The sequence below is a fragment of the Lynx rufus genome, unplaced genomic scaffold, assembly GCF_022079265.1.
Source record: "Lynx rufus isolate CCGP_SWC_20201006 ecotype Redwood Valley unplaced genomic scaffold, mLynRuf1.p SCAF_18, whole genome shotgun sequence".
NCBI classification, from domain to species: domain Eukaryota; kingdom Metazoa; phylum Chordata; class Mammalia; order Carnivora; family Felidae; genus Lynx; species Lynx rufus.
In genome coordinates this window covers 50,001-58,340 of record NW_025814832.1, presented here as the reverse complement: position 1 = coordinate 58,340, position 8,340 = coordinate 50,001, and the positions used below count along the sequence as shown (strand labels likewise).

The 8,340-nt window shown below is 52.2% G+C and overlaps 1 pseudogene; it reads left to right on the top strand.

The window, feature by feature from the left end:
* Positions 1–956: 956 nt before the first annotated feature.
* On the top strand, positions 957–2,325 carry LOC124513092 (TAR DNA-binding protein 43-like; annotated as a pseudogene).
* The last annotated feature ends 6,015 nt before the right edge of the window (positions 2,326–8,340 follow it).

Sequence of the window (8,340 nt, the reverse complement as noted above, 5' to 3'; positions counted from 1 at the left end):
GATCTGTTTCCCCACCATCAGGCTCACACGGGAGGCCCCACCACCGGGGATGGCCTAGGAGATCACTGGAGCCACACCAACTGATGCAGAAAACAGGGGGAGGGGGAGGCGGCCAGGGAGCCGCCGGCCAGGCCCCAGGCAGATTTAAAGTTTTGGACTCACCTTTTTGTGTGTCTTTCATCTTTTTCTTTTGCGCCTCCAACTCCGCGTCCGCGTCCGCGTCCACCTCCTACTTCTTCTTCCATCTCTGTCTCCTGTCTTTCCCTCCTGCAAAAGTGGCTTTGTCTCTGGTTGCTTTTCAGCCCCCTGTGGAAGAGGTGAAGGAGGAGCGGGCCGTGGGGTGGGCACCCATCTTGGCGCTTGTGCTCGGGGAGGAGCAGGGGTGGGTTTAGGATCACTGGCATCTGTCTGCCTTCCTCCTCTTCCTCATTCTTCTGACTATTGGGAAAGGGTGTGTGGGTGTGGGTGTGGGTGTGGGCGTAGCGGGGAGGGCAGGTGTGTTCAATTTTTATCTCTCCTCTCTCTGGGCCATCAATTGTGTCCCTTCCCGTGAGGCAACTTTCTTATGGAGTAACATAAAACTCTGAATGTAGAGAATGTCACACACACACACACACACACACACACACACACACACACACACACTGTTCATGTGAATGTGACACACATTTGGGTTTGTTCTGATCCTCCCGAGTGTTAGAAGGCCCAATGTTTACAAGAGCTTGCCTTGAAACACATTAACGGAGCTCGTTTACAAATTGGTGTTAGCAATAGCATCCAGAGGTAGAGAAAACATCTCACATGGATAACACCTGTGGCCATAGATCCACAAACAAGATGCAAACCAACATCAGCCTTTGTTTCACTCCTATTTGTGGAGAGGACACGAAAGACCCAATGGTCAAATCTCCCCCTTTTGTAAAAACAAATCCAATCGCACGAGAGCATTACCGCGGATGGATCCCATCGCGCAGGTGTTTTCCATTTCCAATGAGAACACAGCCAATTTGGCGCAAAGAAGCCAAAAAAAAAAAAAAAAAAGCTGCAGCAACCCACAAACCAAATGTGGCCCGGGATATCTCCGTGAGCGTCCGTTCCTCCCCAAAAGTCAGGGCTTCGCTGATGGAACCAAAGGGCTTCCTAGTTTCTGGCCGCGTCGTCTCACGGCCAGCTTTCTCTAAGGGAGCACACAAGAAAACTCATTCAGACACCTCCAAAGAACCCCATCTGGGCCATCAGGGACTCAGGTGACCCTTCCATGTTCCCACATAAGTAAGCACTTGCAAGTATAGGCTCCATATGTCCTATACGTGTAGCCTGCCGATGTTTCCTTTTGGGGATGGGTGGTTGCTTTCTCCACACTTAGAGCAAGGTTATTAAATGGTGGCGGTCACGGTGGTGTTTTTTCTTCTTCCGTAAAGAGTTACAAGGCGGCCATTTCGCGGGAGCGGAGCAGTAGCTGGGCTGCTCCTGGATCCCTCGCTGCTTCGGGTTCCCTGTCAGGCTTCCTAGCAGCGGCCTAGCGGAGAAATAAGAGCAGGTGTCTGAACGTACTCGGGTGACCAAAGATGAGAATGACGAGCCCATTGAAATGCCATCGGAAGACGACGGGACAGTGCTGCTGTCCACAGTGACAGCCCAGTTTGTCGGCAGCACGTGGACTGCACTACCGGAATCCAGCGTCTCAGTGTATGAGAGGTGTCCGGCTGGTCAAAGACATTCTGCACATCCCTGATGCTGGCTGGGGAAATCCGGTAGTGGATAGACGTCAACTTATCCCAAAGATAGCCACAGGAAAAGGGACGAGACAGATGCCTGCTTCTTCAGCAGTGAAAGTGAAGAGAGCCATCCAGAAAACGTCCGATTTAAGAGTGTTGGGTCTCCCGTGGAAAAACAACCGAACAGGATCTGAAAGAATAGTTTGGTAGCTTTGGAGAGGTTCTTCTGGTTCAGGACAGGAAAGATATTCACACTAGTCCTTCAAAGGGCTTTGGCTGTGTTCGTTTTACGTAATAGGAAACCGAGGTGAAAGTCATGCGATCGAGGAACGATGGTGTGACTGCAAACTTCCTGAATCTCATCGAAGCCCAGATGAGCTTTAGAGAAGCAGGAAGGCGTTTGTCGGGTGCCTTACAGAGGGACGTGACTGCCTATAAGCTGCAGCAGTTCTTTTGCCAGGACTGAGAAGCGGTAGACAGCTTCATTCCCAAACGGTTCCCGGACTTTCCCTTTGTTACGTTTGCAGATGATCAGGTAGCCCTCGCCCTCGCCCTCTCTGATATTATTATTGAATTTATTTTTTCAATGTACCCCCAAGGTAGTTAGCCTATAGGGCAACAGTGGTTTGAGGAGGAGAGTCCTTCATACCCCTCACCCTTTCAGCCCCCGCCCCGGCACAACCCCCTCCAGGAACCCTCTGTTTGTTCCCCTTAGGGAAGAGCCTCTTACGTTTTTGTCCCCCTTCCTGTTTGTATGTTATTTTTCCTTCCCTTCTTCCCTTCTTCCCTTCTTCCCTTCTTCCCTTCTTCCCTTCTTCCCTTCCCTTCTTCCCTTCCCTTCTTCCCTTCCCTTCCCTTCCCTTCCCTTCCCTTCCCTTCCCGAGTTCCTCTGTTTGGGAAGTGAAGGTCCTCACACGGGTGAGGTCCTGTGATACATGTGTTTCTCTGAGGGACAAATGTCACTTTGCATGACACCCTCCAGTTCCATCCAGGTACTTGCAAATGGCAAGACTTCATTCCCTCTGGTGGCCGCGCACTGCTCTGTTGTTAGATGGATACCGCCTCTTCTGTATCCATTCATCCGTCGATGGACATTTGGCCCCTTTCCATACTTTGCCTACCGTTGACAGTGCTGCTATGCACACTGAGGTGCGTGTGCCCCTTGGAAACAGCAGACCTGTATCCTTTGGCTAAGTACTTAGTCGTGAAAGTGCTGGGTCGTAGGGTACTTCTATGTGTCATGTGTTGAGGAACCTCCTCGGGTCCCTGGTTCTGGAAAGAACTCCGATAGTGGTTCTAAATCAGGTGCGGCCATCGCTTGGGGACCCGCATCAAATGCAGAGTCAGGCAGCGGTTTTCCTGGAGGCTTTGGCTCAAGCACGGATTCTAAATCTTCCAGCTGGGGAATTTAAACAGTGGGGTAGGTATAGACTGGTAGGAATTCAAATTTTTCTAAACACATGGTAAGTGTCTTTCTTTTTTTCTTCTCTCTCTCTCTCTCTCTCTCTCTCTCTCTCTCTCTCACACACACACACACACACACACACACACACACACACACACAGGCTACGATGGACATCAAAGGATTTCTCCTGTAATATTGTATCCCTGGACTCGTCAGGTGAATTCTTTGTGCGTGTTCACTATGGAAACCATTCATTATAAGTACATTCTTTTTTCCTTGTTTTAATTGGAACCCCACCACATTCATTCCCCACCCCCAGGAAAACCTCCTTTTTGGAGATCACGGTGTCACAGTGTTTGGTCTTTTTGCTTTCGTTTGTAGTTTGTGACACTTGTCTCCCTTCCTATGCAGAAGTACAGTATGAAGCCTTCATTGAATCTGTGCCGTTCATCTCATTTCAAATGTTTACGGGAGAAGCACTTGATTGAAAGCAGTGCTGTAAATATTCTGCCATAGGAAGGAATATTTCCGTCTACGTGCTTTCTCACTCTTGAATTCGTCTTCACACCATACAGGCTGTGACTTTGACCTTGGGTGTCCCATTTATATCCACTACTCTTTATTTCGCGGAGTCGTATCCATGCTATGAATGCAAGGGTGTGCTACGGAACCAGAAGGCTGTTTGAACTTCTGAAACCTTGTGTTTTCTGATCCTCGTGTGCGACCGACAGTGGTGCCAAAGTACGAAAGGCTAGTGTGAGTGAGAAAAGGAGAGAGTGTGTGCAGAGACTCAGTGGCGGTGGCACACGATGGATAGATTTTTTTTTAACCTGGCGAGATGCATCTCTCAGTCCCTTGGCCTCGGTGCAAGAGCGTGCCGAGAGCAACGATAGCAAATGACGTGCGAATGTTTTCTGCATCCAAAGGACATCCACACCCGTTGGAAGACGTTGGAAGACGTAAAGAGAGTTTTGTTCTCAGAGAACCCCATTAGTTGGATGTGTGAGTTACTTGTATTTCCCCTGCCCTTCCGTCAGCTGCTGTGAACGCCGTACGGTGTGTGTTCTGTTCTGTTCCCGATCTGTTAAGTGTGGTCCCGTGAACACGGACTGAGCTCGTGGTGTGCTTCACGGGAGTACTCGGAAGCAGAGCTCATCAGTGAGCTCGGGGTGTCACCACGAAGGGTGGAAGTTCTAATGTCTGTCAGGTAGCCATAAGAATGTGGTCTAATGCAGTTCTGTGTCCCGTGCTTGGATGGTCTTTATAAGAGTTGTCAGTGTTGGGAATTCTTAAATAGAACGGATGAAGGAGGAAGAGGAGGAGGAGGAGGAGGAGGAGGAGGAGGAGGAGGAGGAGGAGGAGTTGTTGTTGTTGTTGTTGTTGTTGTTGTTGTTACGAGGTATAATGACGAAAGACACGGCAGAAAATTTTTACAGGGTTTATTTTCTGTTTTCAGTATGTGCAAAGCTGTATGACTTTAATCTTTGGGGATCCAGGGAGGTTTTCTTCCATTTTCTCATCTGTATGTTTGGAAGGCTCCTTTTTAATTCTCAGCTGACTGACTGACTGACTGATCGATTGGTTTTGTTTTCATGTCCTCTTCACACCCAACATAAGGCCCGAACTCACAGCCCGGCAATGAAGAGTCACCCGCTCCCCTGACCTAGCTGAGGGAGGCAGCCAGCCAAGTCACCCCTTTGATCCATTTTTGTTGTTGTTTATTTAAATGAAGCGGACATGCAACGTGTGCTCGGGGCAGAAACAGAGCACACGCTTTGGGGTTTGACAGGGTCATTTGGAGCTTGGTAAATGTTAAAGCCTAGCTTCCCTGGGTGCCCAGGAACAGGGTCCACAGCCGTTAAAAGTTGACAATTTCCTTTATCGATAGCCATCGAACAGATGACTTATTGAAAACACTAATCTATGGCAAAGACCGTTCTTTGGTCTGTGATCGGGATATAGGAAGAACCAGATGGCTACAGCTCCCACATCACAGACTTCATGTTTTAGTTGGACGTAGAGGCAGGGAGGGAGGCAGGCAGGCAGGCCGGCCGGCCGGGAGAGAGGTAGGCAGGCCGGCAGGGAGGGAGGCAGGCAGGCCGGCAGGCAGGCCGGGAGGGAGGCAGGCAGGCCGGCAGGGAGGGAGGGAGGGAGGGAGGGAGGGAGGGAGGCAGGCAGGCAGGCCGGCCGGCCGGCCGGCCGGCCGGCCGGTAGGGAGGCAAAGAAAGAAAACGTGGCATCAGGGTACCTGGTGGGCACAGGTGGTGGATCGTGCAACTGTATCTCGTGGGTTGCGATTTCGAGTTCTACGCTGGACGTAGCACTTACTTACAATAAAATCTTTGAAAACCCATCCACAAATACAGGAATAAGCAAAACATGGCATCAAAGGGGAGTAAGTGATTGATCGATGGGGGGTGGGGATGAAACGGGAATATGTGTCTAACCCGCAACATATTCTTTATCGACGCTGCTTTCACTATTTTGCCCCGATGACTTTTTCCACAAGCGGCGGTCCCACCTGAGAGGGCTCCCTTCATCTTAAGATGTTATGCAGCGAGAGGAAAGGCGTGAGAGGCAAAAGTTAGGCGGATCCATACAAATACAGAGACAATCATCGTTTCTGAGACCAGTAGCCAAAGCTCTGCCTCCGTTTAGGACCCAATGTCGTACTTCATCTCTTTAAAAACAAATAAATACATAAAAACCAGGTAGGGTCGTTGGCTCGGATAAGGGAGGAAGCTGAAATGCAATCATGGAGAACAACATAGGGGGTAAGAAGTTGCAAGGCAGAGCGATTTCACCACCCGTAGCCTTTGAAATGATGATTTGGTGTCTTCGGATGTAAGAGAGCTCACCCTACGTAGAAGGTTTCCCACCGCTCGTCATGTCATGAAGCATCGGAACACCACAAGAGGATTCCCGTGCTACGAAAACCTCTCTGCCAACATAATCTGTAACAGCCGCATCCTCTCGTATCGTGTGAGTGTAGCGTCATTAATTGCACCACTCTGCCATCGTTTGACCTTCCAGCGGATCGCAATTTTCGTTTCTTTTGGCGTGCGTGTGGGTATGCGTATCAGGCTATCGAAAACGATCTAGCCACGTTCGGTCCTCTTTTTCTCATTTCTCATAGATGAATGATGGCGTCAAAGGATACACCTCAGGAAACCCCAGATGGAAGAGAGGCAAAGGGAAGGGGATTCAGAGTGCTTCTGTGTCCCGTGCCGCCCCCCCCCACTCTCCCAACACAGCAGTCTCCCCTCCCCCCCCCCCCCCGCCGTTCCAGGTGTTGGAACAACCCGGAAGTGCCTGAATTAGGGGAGTTCTTTGACGGGGGGGGGGGGGTTTGGGGAGCACCAGTGTTTGGAAACATTGCAGGGCTAGCAAGGCTGTTGAGAAACCTCGAGTCAGTGTCGAAGGTACTGGGGGAGGGGGGGGAGGAAGAGGGGGGCGTGGGGTTTCTTTCTCCTTGAGGTGATGGAAACAGTTTGGAATGAACAGTGATGGTCCCATAGCTTTGTGAGTAGTAGACTAAGAGAGCCCGCTGAAGTGTACACACACATATACATTTATTTACTTATTACGTATGCATTCATTCCAGTTGAGTGAGTGAGTGGGAGAGAGGGGGTAGGGAGGGAGAGAATGGATCACGAAGCAGGCTCCAAGGTGTCAGCACAGAGCCAGATGTGGGGGCTGAAATTCAAGAACCCCGAGATCATGACCTGAGGCAAGACTCGGACACCTTACCGAGTGAGGCACCCGGGCGCCCTGAACTGTTCGCTTTTACAAGGATGGGAATTTGGGCATGCGAGTTGTGTTTCCAGTGTTCATAGGTGAGGCAACACACAGAATAGTAAATGCAGGCAGGCAGGCAGGCAGGCAGGCAGGCAGGCAGGCAGGCAGTCGATGTTTTCTTTTTCTTTCCCTTCTGGGCTTCAGAGGGGGATGGCGAGAGTGAGGGAGGGAGTTCATGACACTGGGCGTAGGTGTTCTTGTGAGCTGAGCGGCTTGGGAAGTTCCCCGAACTACATGACCCCACAGGAGAACAGGAATTCCTTCTCGACAGCAAGAGCGTGGGCGACTAGCACCGCCTGAGTGTGGCAGAGCCTCAACTCTAAGTCGGGGTGGGGGAGCACTTCTGCCTTCCCATCTGGGTTCCAGGAAGGAGGGAAGCTGTCCTTCCGGTCCTGACCCTCCCTGTCTGTCCGGGGGCCCCTCAGCCGCAGAGGTGGTGTTTTGAGTTGTCCCTCTGTGGTCGTCTTTTACACCAAATACTTCTGTTGAAGGTGCTTGGAGAATAACACAGGTTGATATTTCCAAAATGATCTTGAGATCCTATTCTCTGCCCCTCCGCCCCTCCCGTGCGCGTGTGAAAACACCCCCCCACCGCCCCCCCCGGCCCCCGCACACCCCCCCACCACCCCCCCCCCCGCCCCCGCACACCCCCCCCTTCCCATTCCTTGTAACTACAACTGTTCCTATTTCCAACCATGTACTCCCAGACAGCTTCCTCAAGCCCCACCGCCCACCCCGTCGACCTCTTTGGGTAGTATAAAAGCGACCAACAGGCAGGGGGCGTCCGGGCACCACGGTGGTGGAGTGAGGGAGTCCGTGTGTGACGACGACTACGGGCCGATCGCAGCAGAGCGGCGGGGACGCAGCACCTGCCTCGCCGGCGCACGGCCTCGTCCCCAGCCACCTGGGTCAGTAGCGTTTCCCGGCTGGGGTGGGGGGAGGGGGACACGGAACGGAGGGCGCACCAAGAGGGCTTTGTGGATCGAATGGTCGCCTAACCGAGACCCTCCTTCCTGCCACCAGATACCGTCTGTGGATGGTCGTCTCGCCGTCACGCAGCCCCCACCAGTGCTACAACGAAAGAAACGGGTGTCCAGGGTAGTAATGCAAACGAAGGCGGGGCCGATCCGATCGGGGGAAGCGGCGACAGGAGTGGAGGTGGGAGAGGAAAAAAAAAAAAAAAAAAAAAAAATCACGGGAAGAAAGGACAGGCGTGGGCCAGGGCGGTCGCGCCGGGGGGGCAGCGGGTCAACGCTCGTCATCGAACCCGGGGACTCGGGTGGCCGACCTCACCGGGCCCAGCGTCGCTAGCGATCCACGGATTTCCTAAACTTTGGGGTAGACGGCCGCGGCGAAGTCCAGCGTGCCGGTCCACCTCGGGGACCAGGTCAACGGATCCCCAGCTCCACAGATCCCAGG